The following is a 22,946-nucleotide window of genomic DNA, read 5'->3' as shown; positions in this document are numbered from 1 at the left end:
AAACTTAACCACATTTTCTCCAAAGGAAAGTAAATAGTCTAGATGAGAACTGAAGATAACATGGACAGGAAATTAATTGGAGTAGCAAGGTCCCAGAAGATGCAAGTGAGAGGGAGATAAAGAATATTCATAGAGACTTGAAGTTTTGTTATTTTCCCCCTACAATCTTGGAGGTAAGGAATACCATTATCATGCACTCATCTAAAGTACTTGGGAGTTTTTTGTTTGTCTTAGATGTTTTCCTAATATTTGTTTACTGTCATTAGTTAAAGAAACAAGAAAATTCTAATAAAAATAGACTTAAAAAATTAAAGGTGACAGATATTCAAGAAAATGGTAATGAATTCTTCTCTAATTATGCCATCATTTAAGAAAATAAATCTTTAAACATTTTCCCCTAGAGGTCTTGCAGAATTTAAGTGAAATCTAAATCTCATTTTTGTATCACACTTAATGTTTGTCTTACCCTTTGATTTATCAAAGCAAAAAAACATCTGTGGTTTCTCACAAAGCTCCACATTAGGACTTAATAAGACTTGTACCAGTCATCGTATCACAATAAAACTCTTGTAGTTGCAGACCTGTTGTTCACAAGCTAAGTCAAGTAGATCTAACTTCCATGTTCCAGATAAAATTTCTCACCATGCTTCCTGTGCCATCTGGCCTCATTGTCTTCAGATTAATGTAATAATGACCAGGAATCACTCACACACAAATGCTTTCCTTTTTGCAACAGATAAATATGAGTGTCTATCTCATGCAAGGTGCTGTGTGCTCAGTGCTCTAGAGAAACAGCAATGGATGAAATATATGAGAAAAATATCCCTTCCTTCAAGAAGCTTATAGTCTATGCCCAATGGTGATAAGTACTTTGCAGAAATGTAAAGTACATGAGACACTAGGAAGTGGTGGATGAGGTGACATCATATTTTTGATTGAAGTAAGATGGGCAGGGAAGGCTTTATCTGAGCATAGCCAGGAAATAATATAAGATCAAGCCATGGAAATACCTGGGGAAATTTTTTGAGTAGATAGAGAAAACTGAAAATGTAAATGCCCTAATTTGGGATCATGTCTGGTATTTTTAAGGAAAATAAGGAGATTAGAGTCACTGTAGCCAAGCAGACAAGGGGACAATGAATTAAGAGATGAGTTTAGAGTAAGAGAGAAAGGCAGGTTTTGCCATCTCTTGCAGACCATTTTCAAGAATTTGATGCTTACTGTTAATATTATGAAAAAGACTAATAAAATTAGAATTATGAATATGAAAATAGTTATTATGTGAAAGAACTAAATGGAAGGCAATGTTTTTAGTTGAAAAACAAAGAATGAAGTTATGATTATCAGCACTGATTCTCATGTCTTGAGACATTATAGTCTCCGGGGAATGTTTAAATAAATATGAAAGTCAACCTCAGAGATTCTGATTTAATTGGCCTGAGGCCTGGACATTTAAAATAATAATAAAAAAGGAATCATGTATGACTCAAGCGTGGAGACAAAGTTGTGAGTAAAGGGAATGTAGAGAGAAGAGGCTGGGGTATGGGAATTTTGAAGAAAACAGTCATTTCCACAGGGCTTCATTTAATAATTCCAGTGAGTTGTAGATAAGGTGTAAATAGTGGAATAAGAAAGGACGAGGTGCCATATGAGGAATGATGACCATTCTATGGATATGCCCTGGATCAGCCATGTGATTCATTTTTTTTTTTTAATAATGCCATTTTCGGTTCTTAAGCTTTTAATTTTTAAGTTATCAAAGATGTTATTCTTGTACCTTATGGTCTCTAGTTTTTGTGTTTTGATTTGGATTGATATATCGATCACAGTACTCTAAGAAATTCTCATTTTGTAAAATAATTTTTGCTTCCTTTTTGCTTGTTTTCCTATTTAAGTTTTTACCTTATTATGCTTTTTTAAAATGTGAGGATTAGACTAACATTATTTTTTTTACAAATTCTCAAGTGCTACTGGAGTAGCTAATTCTGTCTCTACAGTATATAGTGAGACCAGTTTATAGGTTACTTGGTTACAGATATCAACAAAAACAACTGAAAGTCAAAAGTAAAGATACAGAAATGCAGAAATATGTAATATTTAAAAAAAAAAGTAAAGATGAGATGGTTAGCTTGTAGTAATATGGAAAAATATGGTGTTATGGCCACATCTTAATTTTTCACTGAATCATGTCCAACTAATGGTTTTACTGTACATTAAATAGGTAATCTAATATTGTCGAGTAATTTTGGGACTTTAAAAGAAAAATCTTTCTTAATCCCATATTTTACTGTTTTAGGTCTAGAAGCAGTAGACTTTTCTCATTCTGAAGAGTCCCAAATTTCAATAGTCTACTTTACAACTAGTGACCTACTTTCCTATTATTTCTAGTACTAGATGCTAGTATTTACTTTCACAATATATACAACATACAATCCTAACACAATCCTTTTACAACATATGGTCCTAAATCATTTAAATCCACAGTCCTTTGTTCTCATGCATTCCACAATTTGTTTCTTAATAATTCTTTGCACTACACTTTTTACCAATTCAATGTACGCGTTGTTAAACTATTAGCTTAATACCCCTCAATAAAGTTCTCTCTCACCTCCGCATTCCTGTACTCTGCTCCCAAGCTACTGCTTTCACCTGTGAGTCTGGAAAATCTATTTTGGTCTTTGATCACCTCCTAAAACTCCCCTTCTATGAGCTTTCCTGTGAACAATTTACACTGATCTCTTCCATACTTAAAGGTAGACTTAGGCATTGGTAAAGAGATGACTTCATGAAGTAGCTATTGTTAAGGTCATAATTTTATTTAATGTCTGCAAAATTGAAGAACATTTTTTATTAGAAACTAATGGCATCCATGATAGCTAGAATGCTGTCAGGAGGAATGCATACTAAATAACATTGGTCATACGGGGCTTATTCCAAGTGTTTTTAAATCACTATGTACTTGAAAACATATTAAACTGTACAAAGAAAAGAATGGAAAATCTGTAAAGCTGATTTTTGAATAACACTGAGAAGCTGGTTGAATCAAGAGAAGAGGGCAGAGGGTCTCTATGCTTTTTGTCCCTTTCTTAATAACTTTCCCTGCTAGGAGTTCCCAAATTCCCAAGAAATGCTCCATTCATTTTGAAAACCACTAGGATGGTGGATAAGTCCTGGGTCCAAATTTAGAAAGCCAGCATTATCTCAATACAGGTTCCACACAGCTAACTGAGTGACTTTTGTCTCTGTGGCTGTAAGCTTCCTCATCCTCAGATAGAGTGGTGATGGTGGGAAGGGTAGATGACTTCTCAATTCCATCCTAATTGAAACATTTAAGGTGTCTGATCTACATTTAATTACTTACAAAAATGGAAAGGCTTAAGAGTTTACAATTAATGAATTTCTGAAGTCTGAAATGATAAGATTCCCAGAGGAAATATAGCCATCAATTATTGTTCAGACACTTTGAAATAACAAGCAATCTTTTCCCTTTGTATATTAGAGTGCTTTCGAATTGCATATAGAACCCCTATGATTTTCTGTGATCATAAAAATGAATGACTAGAATGAAACAGATGAATGGCCAATGGCTATAATACATATTAATTGAATTATTTCCTAAGTACTTCACAAATATTAATTCATAATGGCCAAATACAGAAAAAAAATTCAATCATTTTATGATCTAAAACTTGATGATCCATTTTTAAGCACCTTGCTGTTCTCTTTTTCCTAGATTTTTTGTGTAAGGAATTAAAAGAAGAGAAGAACAGGGAATTCCTAAGGACAAAATGGAGCATATTTCAGGTTTTATGGCTGAGAGTCAGTTCTGTTCATTGTAAATATGTTGTTTTAATCATTAGTCTATTCTCATGTCACCTAAATCTAGGAGATACAAATCTATGGAAAAACAAAATGCTTTCTGAAACAATCAAAACCTTAATGAGCTTATTATACAGTGTGCCAATAAACAATTTATTTAGGTAAATATGTAATCAAATTCCTTGAGGAAAAACAAATTATGTGCATATATTTACCCATCCTCCATTGTTAAGAGTTTGGTACTATGATTTCTTCCGATACACTTGGCTCCTAATGCTACTTTTTTACCCTTCCCAATGAAAGGCAGGATATTAAATTTGAGGAAAATTCTCCCCAGTGTGAGAAGAAATTTTTCAGGAAACTTTCAAAGGAAACTTTAAAATGATTTCTTGTCCTCTGGATTCCAGTTGTGTCTGGCTAATGGTGAAGACGGAGAATGAAGTCAGGATACATATTTCACTGGTTCCCTACCTGGGGCACCCAGTGTCCTCCAACTTAATATTAGTGCTTCCCTTCAGGTGATATTTTCTACCAGACCCTCTTCTGGGTCTAAGTAACTGCTTGCTCCTCTCATCTTATTTAGGGCATCCAACTGGTAACACTCTGATCTTTCTAATTCTGAGTTGCTGCATTATCCCCTTGAGTTTTCCTACACCCTGCCAACATTTTTGTAAACAGAACATGAATTACATTCTCCAGTAATTATGCTGTGTGTTTGTGCCACCTGCTTTTGGGAGACAGTGATTAGTATCAGCTATATCTTGTAGTGACAGGTTATACAAAACAATGGCTTAGACATGGCTCTTTTAAAAATTTATTTAGTCTTTAAGCAAATACTACATGAGTGCTCACACCATGTGCAAGGCATTCTGCTGGACAATGAGAAATCAAAAGTATATTATCTGACTCATCCTGTGTTGATGCTAATAATATCTCTAAATGACCAGCACCTTTGAAGTCTCCTCAAACTCAATATACATTTTGAAAGTTTACTTTAGAATATACGATACCTTCACATTAACTCTTGCTTCAACTAAGAATTAATTTTTTTTGTCTTTTGTTCTTTAATCTTTTTTCTGTTCCAGTTTCATTCATACATTCAAATCTTGAGTATGCACTCACCAACTTCCATATTGGCTGAGCACTACTGTAAGTGCTAGATAACAGCAGTGAACAACTTAACAAAGCCTTCTGTCCTCTAAGAGCTTACATCCTGCTATCAGTTCTTTATATTATGTGCTTGTTTGTAAACTTTTCTTTAATCTGACTGGGAAAAAGATATAAATCTCCTTTTGTCTTTTTTATTTCATTCTATTACAGTATGTCTTAGTTCAGACTGCTGTAACAAATTACCATAGACTGGGTGGTTTAAACAACAAACATTTATTTCTTTTAGTTCTAGAGGTTGGGAAGTCCAAGATCAAGGTGTTGGCAGATGTTGTGTCCAGTGAAAGTCCACTTCCTAGTTTTCAGATGGAGCTTTCTGAGAAACATAAGTCTGGAATACGCAGGAATCTTTTCTTTATATCAAATCTTTTTAGTTATTTTTGCCTAAATACCTTTTTTCTTCTTCTTTTTTTATATTAGGATGCAACTTTAGAATTAAATAAAAAGAAATTCTGTTGCCCTGGAGCAAATTCCTCTTTTTTATGTGAATCCCTAGAATGCTCACAGAGATGTGGAGATTTTCTACAGTATTTGAATTATGAACCATGTTGCACCTGCAAGGTATATTAATATTCTGGAAACACCAAGCTCTCTGGCTATAAGTGACCTTGTGCGATCAACCACTGTCTGTTTCCCAGAAACAGGATTCTCCTATGGGGCAGTCTCCTGATTTCTTGCCATGTATACAGTTTCTAGTTGCAGGATAAATGTCAAACACAATATAAGATCAAAATAAACATGGGCTTAGAATTACTTTGTTTTCAATTTTCCACCCTGTTGATAAATATTTACTAATTTTCTTATAGCAGCCTTGCTTCTGACTTCAAGACACGTTAAAGAGATTTTTCTGAATTCAGCAGAAAGCTCGAAGTAGTTCCACCAGGTCACGTAGTGATTACAAGTTGGTTGAAACCCTTTGAGATGTCTTAACAGAAAACTGCCAATAAGCCTCTCTCTGTGTCTGTCACTTGTGCTGTGTACATACTTTGTTATAACTAGTTTGAGCAGTGACTTTGCCTCTGAGTCTTGATGTTAGGATTGATCTGAAAGAGTATCCGTGTATTAAACTGATCGATGTTTTTATTAATTTCTACCAGAGTTGCATTCCAATATAAAAATGTGCTATAGTAGAAATGGAATCAGCTTATTACATTTGCATGGCTATAGAGAATCAAAATAAATGCTCTTCATTTATCATTTTAAGGTTACATTGGTCCATAGTATATAAAATTAGGTTGTGAGCAGAAGGACTGTGTTAATTCCTTACTTTGTGTTTGCTGTTTCAATAGTGAAGGCTATGATTAAGTCAAGGAAATGTGAAAGGAGCGAAATAACACAACTAAAAATCTTTCACCAGCCTCAATCTTGACCTGAGTACCTCTTCTGCAATAGACTGTTGCCCTCAGCACACGGTGAGACACAACCATCCCCTTCTCCATATGCGTTTCTTGCAGATGTTAGATTTGTTTCTCAGATCCATTATCCTCTTTCTCATTTCTGTGAAAAATCCAGAGTAGATGGCCTTGTGTAACAGAAATTCTCAGCAATATACACACTGTCTCATATCATTATGAAGTCCCACCTCTTGCAATTGGTATTAGTGGGCTTAGACTAGATAATATCACAATGATGTTTTACTTCTCTATCAAGTTATGTATCAGGTATGAATTAATGGGGTAATCTCTCCTATATACAGTAATTCAGGGACCCAGGCTGTTGGAAACATTCTCTGCTGGGAAACAATTCTCCGTGGATCACTGGCATTTCTGCTTGCCTAAGAAGAGGCATTGGAAGATTTTATTCTGGACTCTATTTTCAAGGATTTTTGTGATGCAGGCTCACTGTGTATGGGTTACCAACTTGTCTGAGTCTTGTGAGATAGAACATCCATACAAGTAACAAGTTACAGGATGCAGTTTTATTATTTACAAATAGGGCCAAAAGAAGCCTAGGATTCATTGTGATCCAGTCCCCCAAGGATCAGGAAGGCTGCCTGGAGTAGAAGGATATCGTTTGTGTGGACCACATTTGCACTGCAGCTGAGGGACCCTAGAAAGCAACTAACCCTAGGTTTTATATCTCAGAAGCAAAATGACATGCTTGGCTAAAACACTGAAGGACATTTTGTGTTAGGGGGATAGAGAGAAACAGAGGGCTATTTTGGCCAGTCCCTCCCTATCTCAAGATATTACATTCACAGCACATTTTACAGTTATTCTTGAGAACTGCAAGTGAGAAAGGGAGGAGAACCAGGTTGTCCCAAGGCCAATCAGAGAACTGTCTTGCATTTTCAAATTGCAAAGTCTTGGGACAGAGATAGCATGTCCCTCCTGGACAGAGGGCATATTTGTTTCCTGGCCAGGATAGTAAAAATATTGTTTTCCACTAGAACAAAGGTTGAGAAGATCATTTAGCAGCCCCTTTAAAATATTGGGGACTTCCTAACCTCTGGGTTTCTCACCAGTGACAAAACCCACCGTGTACAGCATTCACTTGGAACACACCTCACTGACCCTGTGGGACTTGGGGAGCAAGGAGAACCAATGTGAACTTGGAGCTTGTGCTGCCTGCTGTACTGCAAGGAATAAAGTCATTTGTCTCTGACTCAGGAGTCTCATGTGTTCTGCTAGGATCCATGAAACTGTGCAAGTAATTTGTTAGTTTGCAAGTAGGGTAAAATTACAGGTCCTGACACTCCCATCTTCTCCACTACCTGGAACATGGGCCTTCATAAAGGCTGCCGAGAGGATTCTAGTAGAATAGGAACATCACACCTGGCCAGTTATGCTTCAACCCAAAAGTGACACATTCAAGGTCCATTGACTGGAACTTGTTGCATGACCCTAACAACTGAAACGGCAAATGTATCCTTCCTGGGTCAAGTTCTCCAGGAAAAAGAGAATTACATATTAATGGGTGCTAGCAATTTGTAACCTCAGGCCTTCTCTATCCTGTGGTTTGTGGAGTGATCTCTGTTCCCCTCCCAGCCCCCTTATAGATCTTGTGCAGTTAAAGAGATTTCATATGAAGAATTTCCTCCTTTTATGACTTATGCTTATTTTTAGCCCTGCAATTTGGAAATACTAGTGGACTTTTCTAGGTTTGTATTCATGTACAAATCTTACAACTGGAACTTTTTCTCTAGGAAGGATTATAGTGACTTGCCTCTTAATCCATTATTTTACTTTTCTTCTGCATGCAAAAATCTAACACATATTCTTCAAAATTTCATATATTTCAATAGGTTATGGTTGCTGATATTTTTCTCCACATTAGGTTATCTTACTATTTGTGTTGACACTATATAATTTCATTTAGTTTTAATAGTGAATATTGGAAAGAGAGCTATTAACATGCCATCTTCTCCAGATGTTCCTAAGAAAGCATTTAGGATTTTAAATCACCGTGCAGATCTTAGTACCGTCAGCTATTTCAGCATATTTTAACCACCTTTTATAGTTTCAGATTTTGGTTGCTAAGTAGATTTAATCTCATAAATCATTTCTGAACTATTGGTAGAGGCTGCATAGATTATTGTGCAGAAAATGTATGATACCTGCCGTGGGCATGTGAGGAGGAAGAATGGAACATGCACTGAATAAATTCCAACCCAACTGAAATCCCTCAAAGGGTGTTATAAAAAGAGATTCTGCTAACAACACAGCAACACCACAATTTTGACTCAGATAGCAACATAGGAAATGTATGTTTGTTGCACATTACGTTCTTTAAGTTATAATCTTAATGTTAGAAAATATCAATTTATAAATAAGAGGTTTGAAGTCACTGAAACTCCTTTTTTTTTAATGGAAAAGACATACCAGATTTTATTTTAACATGCCATAAAGGGCCATACACAGGAGACTAGCAGAAGAGTGATTGCCTAACAACCCAATGGGGTTCAGAAGCGTATATACTGATATATATAGTCCTCATAGGGGAGAGGGGAGGGGACAGAGAGGACAGGAGTAAATGATTTTCAAGGCAAATGAATGAGCCCAAAGAACAATGGCCTGGGATCCAGTTTCTCAGAGCTCTGGGGGAGGTGGAGTCACAGGTGAAGAAAGGAAAGCAAGTTATGCAGAGATAGTCTTGTTAACACAGATGAAAATATTTCAGGTGCTAATACGATTGATTTGGTCATCACATACTATACACAAATACTGATAGTTAACTCTGTACCCCATAAACATGTATAAATAAAAATAATTTTAAAAAATATTTCAGGTAACCTCACAGTTGCCCTCGGAAAAAATATATTCAACAACTATCAAATTGTAATTTAGTTTTTCAAAATTTAGTAAAATAGAAGTCTATTGTTATTTCTATCAATATGTATTCCTTATGGCTATTAAAACGATTTACAAAATATATCAAAATATTAAAGATAAGACTTTTTGTATTTAACTTTTTTATAACCTTACAATCAGAAAGAATACTGATACTTATTTTTAATAGTGTAAACTAATTTGACTAATGTGAATTTTAATGGGAATATTTCCACAGTTATATAGAATTATTTGTAGGTTAATAACAAAAGCTGAGTTTCAGAAAAAGAATTGTTTCATTGCTTTAATAAAACAATCGTTATAGCTGATTTACATAAACAAATGTTATATAATGTAAAGAAAATCAGTCATTGCAATATAAACAACAATGGTTATAATTATATCAGCTGGCAGCTTGGCTGGGCCTGGGAGATAAATGATTGGATACGCTGTGATGGTCTCACTTATTTCTGGCAGGTGGCAGGCTGGTTGGTTTAGGAAAATGTACTTGGGATGAATATCCTCTGATTTACATTGTCTAATGTTCCAGCAGGTATCCCAGGGTTCACCGATGGCTCATCTGCCACACATTGTCTCATCGTACAACAGGCTGGCCCAGTTTCTTCACATGGTAATCAGACGCTCTCAGCGGTAGCCAGAACTGATGTGCATATTTTTTTCAAATATTTATTGTGTTACATTTGCTCTTGTATCATTGTTCAAATCTAGTCCATTACCACACACAAATGGAGATTCAAGGTATAAAGAAATGAACTCCATCTCTAGATGGGTGTACTAGTCAAGGTTCTCCAGAGAAACAGAACCAATAAAATGTATATATTTAAAAACAGGAATGTATTATAAAAAATTGGCTTATGCAGTTATGGAGGATGAGAAGTCCCAAGATCTTCCGTCATCAAATGGGAGACCAAGGACAGCCAATAGGGCAGTTTCAGTTTTAGTCTAAAGGCTTGAGAACCAGGGGAGCTAATGATGTAAGTGACAGTCCAAAAGCCTTCAGGCTTGAGACCCAAAAAAGAGCCAATATTTCAGTTGGAGTCTGAAGGCAGAAAAAGTGTGATGTTCCAGCTCAAGGCAGTCAGGCAGGAGTTGTTCTCTCTTACTCAGCCGTTTTGCTCTACTTAGGTTATCAGTTGCTTAGGTGAGGCCCACCCGTATTAGAAGAGCAGTCTCCTTTACTCAGTCTACTGATCCACATGTTATTCTTATCCAGAAACATCCTAACAGACATACCCAGAATAATGATTGATCAAATGTCTGGGCACCCTGTGGCTCAGTCAAGTTGACGCATAAAATTAACCATCATAATGGGTGAAGGAATGAAATCACTTTAAAATGGTGCATGCATAGATACAAAGAAGAAATTCTAACTCTTAAGCAGCTGCTACATTAAATATTCTAAGCAAATTTTCTTGCATTATCAAAGAGATAATAAAATCTGCACTAAAATTTTTCATGAGGTTTGAAATTATAATAAACTAGACATATGTCCACACTGGAAAGTAAAATACACACACACACACACACACACACACACACACACACACATAAATTTTGATGAGTTTGAATATTCAGTAACTTTCTGAGCCTATGAGGGGAGAATTGAGCTCCTAATAGGACTCATGACACTGCAGATGAGATAATACATGATTATATCACTACTTTAAATATATAGCCATTCAAACAGTAATGAGTGCATTAGTTTACTTCTAAGTGTTTATAGATGTATACGTGCAAATAATAATGTTCCATTTATTTTATTTACATAAATATATATTCATCTTATTTCTTTTTATTAAGGTAGATAAATCCAGCATGTATTCATTTTCTTTTCACTAAATAAGGTTCTTATTTGCAAATATCTAATGATATGTAGTTGAAGTAACATGACCACTTTAGAGCTGTAATCCTTTAAATTCTAATTTTTGAAAGCTATGTTGACCTTTCCAAGCCCTAAGCGTATTATTCAATATAGTGAGTGGTGATATCCACAATAATATTCAACCAGTATAACAGAGCACAACTTCCAAAAGTGCTTCATAGTATCCCTGGTGTAGTTTACACAGTGGGAAAATATAGTTAACTATGTCACAAACTTACATTCTAAGGTAGAACACAATTATCTTTTTGGTTTTTTTAAAAATAAATAATCCTAAAAGGAGTGTATTCTAATTATGAAGTTACATTTACATGCTGATATGCAATATTAAAAAAAAAAATTCCAGTTCCATAATTTTTACCAAAAATGTTTATGTTCATCCACAAACCAATTTTAAGGCTACCTATGAGTGTCAGAAGAGATGGTCCATATCAGGGTAAATTTCTTTAGTGCACATAGAATGATGATTTTCATCATCTCCTATTCCTCTCTGAGGCCCTTTTCCAGTTCTGCAAACCAATATTTGGTAGTTTTATAGCTTGAACAGCAAATGAAACATATTATTTAGTCCAATGAAGTTAAATGCAGGCAAAATCCTACTTATCTTGCATAATTGTCTACTTCAACTTTCTTAGAGAAAATGTTCCTATGCAAATCATTCCCTACAAAATAAACTTTGATATATCTGACTGATAGGAAAAGCATACTTCAGTAAACAGAATGTTGTGCATAATAGGTTCGCATGTGAGCTTAGTTTCTCCTCTCTGCAGTGGTAAATATGTATCCTGTTTACAAGGGAGAAAGGTCTTGCCTTCTGTATCCATTTTTCTCTCATGCTTAATCTGAGATTATGCATGATTTTGGGGGTTTAGACTCACACTTGAAACCACTATTTAGAAATTGGTAGTAAATAATCTATACAGTCTAATTTGTATTTTATTACAATAAAGGGTATTTTTGGAAGAGGATCAAAGACTTGTTACTTTTGATAACATCTGCACATGAGAGTGGCAGAAGGTCCCCCCCTACACACACTTTATTTAATCCCACACACATTTTTCTCCTCATGAGTTCACCTAGAAACAGGGGTTGGAAAAATAGCTTCATCATGACAAAGTTTTCAAAAGATAAACATACACATACACACCACTACATAAGTATAGGATAGACCTGTGCTTCTCAACCTGTAATATGCATATGGGTCACCTGAAGATCTTGTTTAAGATGTAGATTCTGATTTAACAGGTCTGGATAGGAAGTGAAATTCTTCATTTGTAACAGTCTCCCAGTTCTGGTCAATTCCACTGCTATGCTAGTTAATACATTGCACATATGCTTTTATATATATATACCTGCTCCAATGACCTACATACTTTATACATTATATACAAAGTAACATTTAGTTCATGGATGTTTTACATCATTAAATAGTCTTCATATTTTATTATTTAATAAATGAATTGGAATTGCCAGAAGTACAAATTTTAAAAATTTAAATTTAAAATTTAAATCTTCATCCATTATTAAAATCAGTTTGATGTGACATAAAGATATATTATGGGACTCAGATTTTATACTAGGAAGATTTTACTTAGCATTTTATAATTAAATAACAACAGCCAGAAACTGTAAGAAGTTTACATATAGTCATCTAAAACCATTTTTTCTACAGATCCAAGGTTATTTCTGTTAGCATCTCTGCATGAGAAAACTTTTTTTTTCTACCTTAATAGACTCAACTTTTTAGCAGGAGATCTGAGTGGAAGATAAATATTAAATTTGTAGTATATGATATAAATTACTGAATAGGGACAAATTGAACAGTAATAAACAAAAGTAGGATTTCTTGTGCATTTGTAGAAAACAAGTTGAGAGGGATAAAAGTTTTATGTTGGTGGAATATCTATATATTTTGGATTAGTTGATGAGAGGAATATAATATGCCAGGATTCAAACAACTCAAAGAATAAATACAATCATACACCAGATATATGTGTCTATTATATTATATGTACACACATAGACAAAGAAAAAATATAATAATAACTAACATCTATGGAAAACTCTTTATATCTCCAAAACTATGTTAAGAACTCTACAGAACTGAATTGTCAAAATAGCCTATGCAATCAATACCATATATATCCATTTTGCAAATGTAGTAAAAAGCTGAGACTTAGAGAAGTCAACTCACTTGCCTACCGTAACATGCCTAATAAGGGCTGGGGTAAAGACAAAGTCGAAAGTAGTAAAGAAAAAAAAAAAGTACATACAGTTTGAATTGTGTATTAGTCAGAGTGATGATGTGTATATTATTTTTCTTACTTCCCATCACTGAACAACTAAAATAATCTCATATTTGAGATTTTTTCAGCAGACAGCATCTTAGTGTTATCAAATATATGAGTCATTATAATGTTAGGTTATGCTAATGTACAAATGAATTTTTAGATCTCAGTGACCAGCACAAAAAATAATTTATTTCTCACTAATAAAAAATTCAAACAGGTAAATCACTCCCCTTAATGTCATGTTGAACATTTGGCCTTCAAAGTTGATGTGGTCGTAGAAGAAAAAGATGGTAGAAGCTGACTAGCTCTTAACTGACCTGGCCTGGAAACCAAACACACATCCCTTCCATTCACAGAATTTACATGGCTCCAATTCAACTGCAAAGGAGAATGTAAAATACCAGGCAAGAAGTAGGTATCCGGTGACTGTGGCCTCTGCTACAGAGTGTTCACATAGGTTTTTAAATCTTACAGGCACTTCGTATTATATATATCACTGTTTTAGACTGAGCTCCCCCTTAAGCAGACACTAAGAGAAAGAATTAAGCATAAGCAGTTTATTCAAGTAGCGAACGTAAGAAACGCTGGTTAGGGAATGGGAAGTGTAGACAGGTAGGAGACAGAAGGCAGATAAAGTTTTGATACAAAGCAAGTTACAACGGTGGAATTATTGCTTACTTCTGCTGGGGGACTGGGAAACGGCATTGAACACAGGCCTGAAAGTCATCAACAGGCTTAGGGAGGTTTCTCTACTATCTTCTATTCAGCACTGGTTAAGGATATGTGTTCCCTGGAACTTCTGGTCTGCCCCATGAGCAGGACTGAGGGTTCCAGAGGTAAGAGAAGGTCCTTTGGTAAGGAGAAAGAGATGTTACTGTTGGAAGCTATAAAAAAGAGAAGTATGTGCAGGACACCTACAGTGAATACATGTGTGTGTATACAAATACAGAAGCAAAGCGTTTTTATGCGCATGTAAAATACATAACACTAAATATGTATAGCTAAAATATATAATAATGAGATATTTTTATTGCATGAATCATTACATTTTCTTTCAGGCCAAAAAACATGGACGAGTAAGATAAATTTAGTGTCTCTGAGTGCCTCAGCTAAGAAAGCCAGCACTTATTGCTTGAATTCCATGGCATTAAAGAAATGACTTGCACACCGTCTAATCCTTACATCAGGTGTGCTACTATAGGACCTTATGCTGAACACTCAGGAGCAAGTTTTCTGGGTGAGAAAGAACATCCAGGATGATATGAGTTGTGTGAGTTGTGCTGTGTTCAAATGGGGTATAGAGTTGTGTTTTTGTCTTTACATCTCCTTTTTAAGTTTCTTTCAAACAAACAAAGAAAAAGTATATTACTTTGCATTACTCAGTGATGAGAACAATGAATGAACTGGGAAATGTGAGTTGAACAAAATTGAGTTAAGTAGAGAAAAATTCAGGTTATGAATTTTATGCCATTGTAATAAAAAATGGTATTACTTATATACTACTAATCTCTCAACATTAAAACTATGAAATTATAAACTGCTATGCATATTATATTTTAAGCTAGCTTCAGTTCATCAATTCTAAATATATAGTACATTACCAAATGTGTTTTATTTCTCTCTTTATCCTGATTTGAGAAAATTTTAACTCTTTAATTAGTTAATATTTTGCATATAATGATAGTTCTGAAGCATATAAATCCTTTAACTTATAAGTTTAGGAGAGAGAAAAGCATTTCTTCTAAAGAAATTCTTCTTTCCACCTCCAGATTTCTTACTATTTTCTTCAAAGCTTCATATGATTTGGCTTCAGGATAACTCTGCAACATCATGTCTTACCTCTCGACCCCTGCTTACTTCTCCTTAGGGGGCCACTTTCTTCTCAGACATGTGAAGAATGCACAAGGCTGAGCTTTGGCATTTGCTGATTTCACTGAAACTGTCTTTACTAGACATGTGGATTATTCTCTCAGTATATTCTGGTCCCTGCCAAAAGATCAAAATTATCAAATAGGCCTTTTCAGTTCATGCTACCTAAACCCCAATTTACTCAGCCCTTTTCCCTGCTTGGTTTTCTTAATAACGTTTATCATTTTGAGAACATACGTATATTTAGTTCCTTAGGAGTGTATAATCTTTCTCCTCAATTAGAATGTAATCTTCATGAGTGCAGGGTCTTTATCTTAGTAGTAACTCTAAAATTTCCATGCCTAGAACATTGTCTGAAATACATGACACACTCAATACATACTTATTTAATGAATGAATAAATGGGTGGATGGATTTGTTTTAATGAAAATATAATTGAAACATAAAGTAATTATGATATGAGAAATTGTCTTCAGCACAAGTCATTTAAACTATAATTTTATATATGATACTTAAGAATTTTTGAGGATCATATTTGAATTAATTTCTTTTTTTCAACATCCCCAATAGATAGGTTTTATTATTATTCCTGCATTATAAAGGGATAATAGTCAGTAACTAAGTTCCAGATTCAGTTTACACAGATAGATTGGCCATTTTTTCAAATATTTTTGTGGATAAGTTAGGCAGAATCGTTGCTTAACTAGCAGACATATTTTCTGAAACATAATAGAGACTACTCAATATCAACAGATGGGTTGAGGTTTTTGTTTTATTTTGTGAAATTGCTTAGTGACTGTTGTGGGGTTATTGGTTTTGGACTTAGTAAAAAGTAGAATTACCATGTTATAGCAATCAGAGGAAGCAAACTAGATGAATTATATGGTATGTAGGATCTGAGGACAACATGGGACAACCAGGAATAAGAAAAATACTAAACCAATTTATTATTCTACAGGGTTATATAAAACACTAACTTTAGAATTACCAACATCAGGAGGATGATATCTGATCATCTTAAAAGCCTTGTCATGCATAGTTCCTCTTTCAGCAATCCTGTTTGGAAGCTTGAATTGTGTGTGCACAGATTATTTATTTCTCTAGGTAGGGCTGTAGGCCAAATTTTGTTTCATTAATCATAATAGTGAATCAAGAATAATCAAGGCTGAAATATAATTATTCAGTTTACCTCATCCCAATCCTATTTCATATCTTCTACATTAAGTTATACTCCATTTATTTGTGAGAGCTTAATGTGTAGTTTAGACATCATGTTATTTATATTTCACCATGGATTTCCAAAAAGATTGGGTTTTGATTAATGAGGTTGATTTCAGATTATCTGGATATGTTGGAATGTGTGTGCATGTATGTGTTTGCATGTGTGTGTGTGTATGTGTGTGTATGTATGGTTTCCTAGAATCTGGGACCAAATTGCTTGATACAGGAAAAGCCTGCTAGAAGTAAAAGGGAGATTTTGGAAATGAAAAAAACTAGGCATTGAAGATGAGCAGTGTATATGATAGGGAAAAGACAAAAAACAAAAAATCAATAAAACAGGTTGCCAGTGATACCAAAGAAACACAGCTTTACTATATTTGTTGCTAGATATGTAATGCAATTTTTCTGCTTTCTTCTACCTTTTCCTAATTAGTGGTCTTTCAAGAGAAAATGAGGCATCCATTGATCTGAGGTATCAATAGATCAGGTGTGCAAAATGACGAGTGTTAGAGGAAAGTAGGATTAGAATAAATTAGTGGTCCTGAAACTTGGATCTTAATTAGAATCATTTTGAGGACTTAAAAAAGTGTAGATTACTGAGACCCACTCCTGAAACTACCAGCTTAGAATGGGGGATGTTGGTGACATAATACGTTCCCAAAGCTCTGCAGGTTGGTAGAATGATCCGTCTGAATGAGAAGAACTTTGATAATTGACTTTGCTGCTTCCACCCATCCCGAGAGTATAAGACTGTAAAATCTCCATATATATATATATATACACACACACACACACACACACATACACATGTATATGTTTTTTTTTTTTCTTTTCTCCAAAGGCTGTGGTGAGAATGCAATAGACACTCTTCCATTGGCATTGATTCCCACCTATATGTGCAGCTCTAGCCAGAAAGACAGATGTGTTCTCAGCACCGTCTTTTGTAGCTGGAGACTGCAAAACATGGAATTGCTTTGAGAGCTTTTGCTGAAGAAGTCACCTTAGTCTGACAACAACCCAGGTTTCTACCTGCAGTTTCCTGGCAGACTGGGGATGTGTTGCATTGTTTTGCTTTTACCTATTTTTATTTTTGTTTTATTGTTCTTTATTGAAATGCATTGATTATGCATATCTGTGGGGTACACAGTTGAATATCAATACATTTATACAAGGTGTGATGATCAAATCAGGGTCATTAGTACATTCATCATTACAAAACTTAGTCCTTTCTTTGTGATGAGGACATTCAATCTCCTCTTTTCTAGTTATTTGATAATATGCAGTAAATTATTGTTAATTACAGATGCCTAGCTCGACTGTATACCTATAGAACTTATTTTTCCTATCTAGTTGTTATTTAAATTATTTTTCACAGTATCTTAGAATGTTTCTTCTGATACCCTGCCTTTAGTCTTCCCACTTTACTCCATCTTCTAAACAACTGTTTAATGTATCTTGCTAACTAAACATCAGCTATGTAATCAGTATCAGTATACGTGATTAGTTTGTGATATGGCCAGATTAGTTCTGTTCTTCGTCTTGATGTTACTGATTCTAATTTAATGTCATATACTTTGCATAGATTACAATGATGATGATGAAATGGCACACACACACACACACACACACACACAAAGCCAGATTGTAGTAGGTCTGAGTCTTAGAGCTTTGATGCCATCATTAACATACACACTAGATTTAAATGTGAATCCAAAAGCATATCTGTACCATAAAACTTACTCATCTCAAAAGACATTGTAGCATTCATGATTTGGTTTTCTTGAGAGTTAAACACATGAGTATTTTCATGAGACAGGGAAAAGCACTTAGTGGTTATGTCAAGACTGCAATTGTAATTTCCTATGAAAATTACATCTTAGTGTTCTATTTCTCTCTTGTTTGTTGGTAACATCAGACTTATTTTACATGGTCATCCAAAGCACAGTACTGAATCTGTAAATTAATTCAAAGCTGTTGTAATTTCCTTGTACAACTGTCTTATTTTTTTCTGTTATGTAAATGAGCCAGATGGCAATAAGATCTTCTAAGATAAATAATACAACATAATTTGGACAAAATCATACATGATTATATCTATGTTTGATATCAATAGAATGAAAGTACTAGGATGTATTGTAATTGACTTAAACTTTTGGAAACATAAGTTCCTTTTCCAAGTTTCAACTATTGTTCTGCTAATTACTTTTTTGTTATTGTTGACCAAATTTTTGGATCTGGACCTTGGATTAGATTTTCATTGGTAATATAGTGACAATAAAATAAATAAAGCTACCTTTCAAGGGTGATTTTTTAAAGCCTGAAAAAATATCAGTAAAGTGTCTGGCTCACAACTTATACTCAGTCCATTTGGGTTATTTTTATTATTATAGTCTTAAAGTCAAAACCATGAAATTATCATCATCATCATAAACTTTCTCTCTCTATATATAGAATGATATTTTCTCTATAATCAGTATTACTTAAGGCCTTTCAGGTTTTTGGAGGCAAATCAGTTTTCTTAAGTTATTTTATGGAAACTTGACCTGTTGTTTAATTATCACCACAGGCATAACCTACCCCTTACCATTATCTTCAGAGTACAGTGTTTGCACAGTGTAATTCTAAGGTTGTGCTTTTTTTCTCTTTCCTTTACGTTATTTCTCTGCCCATCTGTTAAGTTCTTGCTGGCTGTAACCTTTAGCAATTCTGGATGATATAAACTTCCTGTGGTTGAATTCCTTTTCTTAATACACTGTCTTTGTTCCCTTCATTTGCAATCCACGTCATGAACAGGCTCCACTACCACATATGATGAAGGTCTGGCAGGCCATCTACAAATTTCACCTGTATTGGCATCTTAAAATGTTTTCTTCAGACTTGTTTGATTGCTGTGTATACACATTCACCCTGTCGTAAGAGGAAAACAACATTCAATTCTAGCAGGGTAACAATCAATTCATTTATATTCCAAAAAAACACTTAAATCACATTCTATAATAGCTTTTCTAATGTAATAGAGTGAGTTCTACTATAGAATGGAAAAAGAACTGATTGATAAGAGGTCACCCTAAAGTGTTCTTGAACCTGTTTTCTGATATTTTGATGCATTATCTCTCTGTTAGTCCTGCAGGAAGAATTATCTGGAGAAGTTCATAAAGTACCTCTATGTTCAATCTATGCATGACTGCTTTCTAATATTTGTTTCATCTGAGATAGCATCTATAGCTGTTTATATATTACTGCTTCTTGGCTATCATTAGAGGACACATAACAAGGATATTTACTTTAAAAGGTGACAAAAATAAATCATTCGATGAAATGGAAGTATGAACTTTGGAGTGAAAATATAACCAAGTCAGTAATTTTTAAAGGATAAATTTAGATTTTAGTACAGGGTGTTTAAGGAAACAAAACTCCAACATTCACACTATCAATGCTGGTGATGTAGTAATGCTTAGAAGTTAGAGATGAATCTTCAGATGATTCAAACAAATGCATGCCAAATTGATGGTTGTAAACTTTGAGTTAGTTTGACAAAATTGGGTAAAATTAAACTGTAGCCACACTGGTAACTTTGCTGAAAAAAAAGTCGATTAATCTAAAAATGTACCATTTCATTCACACATGCTGGTGTGTACACATATGTCCCCATAAGCAAATTTCTTTTTAAATATTAATTCATCAATTAACTCTACATATATAACTGTGTCCTAGGAACTATGATTCACACAATTAATACAAAAAGGGATAAGTTTATATTGAGGATATATAAACTTAAGTTAAAGTTTCAGTTAAAATGTAGAAGGATGTCCTGAGGAATAAGCCATTTAATTTTTATTGTAAGTCAAAAAACCAAACCCTTAAACTTTCTTATTCCCCAAAACACACACACCCACACCCACCATCCCACCACTCCCCCACAGACAGATTTCTACATACAGGAGTATATTTTGTATGCTTCCTGAACAAGTTAGAATTTACATGAGTCAAGAACAATAAAATAAAATCAATTATTGAGGACAGATTTAGGTAAACATATTACTGATTAGAGCTTATATAAAAGATGTATGTAAGGATCATATATAGAAGTGTATGGAACAGGCAATTTCTTAGATGATTTGTTTTCAGGAAAAAGATTGTTTTAGTCCATTTTTGCTGCTATAACAGAATATCTGAGACTGTAATTTATAAGTAATGTAAATTTATTTCTCACAAATCTGGAGTCTGGGAAGTCCAAGATCAAGTTTCCAGCAGATTCAGTGTCTGGTGAGAGATGCTCTCTGCTTCCAAGATGATACCTTATTTCTGTGTCCTCACATGATGGAAGGGAAGAGAGAGTGGGAGAGGGAGAAAAGGGGGCCAGACTTATCCTCTTCTAACGAATCTACTCCTGCAATAACTGCTTTAATCCATTCATGAGGATGAAGCCCTCATGGCCTAACCACATGTTAAAGGTCCCACCTCTTAATACTTTTACAGTGACAATTAAATTCAACATGAGTTTTGGAGGGACAAACATTCAAACCATAGTAAAGGTGTAAGATTTTAAATTCTGCTCTAGGCCACAGGGAACACACACATACACACATGTACATAACATACATGTGAGTGTGAATACACAAATATCTATTGTGAATGCTCTTGTGTTTCTTCATTTCTATACATACACTTAGTACTAGCAACCAACTTCAAGGCCAGGCAAAAAAAGAGAAAATCATTGCTTCTATTTTCTGGATATTGCTCCACCTCATCCTCCATTCCCCCAAGTACTTCACTATTCTCTATGGCTTTTCTAAACACTCTCACAGCATTGTGAGTAGTCTGTTCATCCAATATTTTTAATGAGTGCAGCATTTGTATAGCTATGGCATTCTAACTGATTCAGAAGGAAATTTCATATTTTACATGCTCAGAATTAAACTCACCCTCATCAACATCCCTTAAAGACCATTTGTTCTAATGGTATTTCAGTTGAAGATATTTTCTTCCATTTAGTTTAATAAAGTAGAATCTTAGAAACATGTTCTGTATTGAGATATTTGTTCAATCTCTTCAACTACAGGCCAACCCCATCCACAAATTCTACACACTCTTAGCTCTAGAGACACTCTTTAGGGAGACCCATTCCCTATCCAGCCTATGCACATATTTTTAGTCTGAAAAAATAATTCAACATCTATGTTTTTAAGAGTACATTTTGTTGATGAAATTCTGAGCCTACCCTATGAGGAATCATCATTGCCATTCTAATAAGCCTGTCCTGTACATCAAATGCAATTAATTATTAAAAACAGTTGCTAATTCTTCAGTCAGCTCAAGGGGCAAAAGCTTTTAGCGCCAGTCCTTTTAGCCCCAGTCAATGTAGTTAAAGGATGATTAGTGACTAACAACGTGTCCCTGAACTTTTCTTAGTTATTATCACACCCAGGAGTCCTAGATCATTTTCCAATTGCAATTATTGAAATATAGTCGAGGAGACTGTAATCAGAGATCAGAACCCCAAACACCTATATCTAATAGCATGCAGTTGCCCTATTTCATATGCTACTTTCTATGGTCTGAATGTTTGTATTCTCTCAAAATGCTCATGTTAAAATCTAATCCCCAATGTGACGGTATTAAAAGATGGGACCTTTGGGAGGTGACTAGGTCATAAAGGTGGCACCCTCTTGAATAGGATGCCTTTATAACAGAGACCCAAGGGAACCTGTTTGCCCTTCCATCATGTGAGGATGCAGCAAGAAGGTGCCATCTATGAGAAAATGGTCCCTCGCCAGACTCCAAATGTGCTAGCACTTTGATCCTGAACTTCTTAGACTCCAGAACTGTGAGAAATAAATTTCTGTTATTTGTAAGCTGCCCAGTCTAAGATATTTTGTTATAGCAGCTTGAGTGGACTAAAACACTACTGTTTCAAAAAGAGTCCTCAGTTTTGCCATGGACTTACTGTCCTTTCTCTTGCAGATGATCTTTGTACAAAACATACTAAGCTCCACATTAATAGAGCCAATATTACATGTCATAGGGGTTGCAAGGAAAGCATAAGCATCGATTCAGCTTGTGAAAGATGGTCTTCAGCCATCATCAAGGCTCTGCGGGTATCTGCTAGTTAAATCTCATACTGTTCGGTCTTATTGTGGTCGATCATACACTGGAGCCAACTGCTCAACAGTATTTTTAAGAACTCGGTCTCTTTTCATCTTGCTTCTCTTCTGTTAGTTCATCCTCAGGCTGGTAGTACTGATTGTCTTTACATTATTTTTTCTACAAGAAACAGTATCATTTTGAAATGATATAATTAATTGTTAGTCTCATATCTGTATACATTCTTAGATAATTTAAGCACTTCCCACTTATCTGAAATACCTGTCCTGGAATAAGCCAAGTTTTTCTTCTTCTTAATTTAATCCT

This window comes from Cynocephalus volans, chromosome 1, assembly GCF_027409185.1.
Source record: "Cynocephalus volans isolate mCynVol1 chromosome 1, mCynVol1.pri, whole genome shotgun sequence".
Taxonomy (NCBI): domain Eukaryota; kingdom Metazoa; phylum Chordata; class Mammalia; order Dermoptera; family Cynocephalidae; genus Cynocephalus; species Cynocephalus volans.
The sequence above is the reverse complement of the archived record's forward strand: the minus strand, read 5'-3'. Positions refer to the sequence as shown.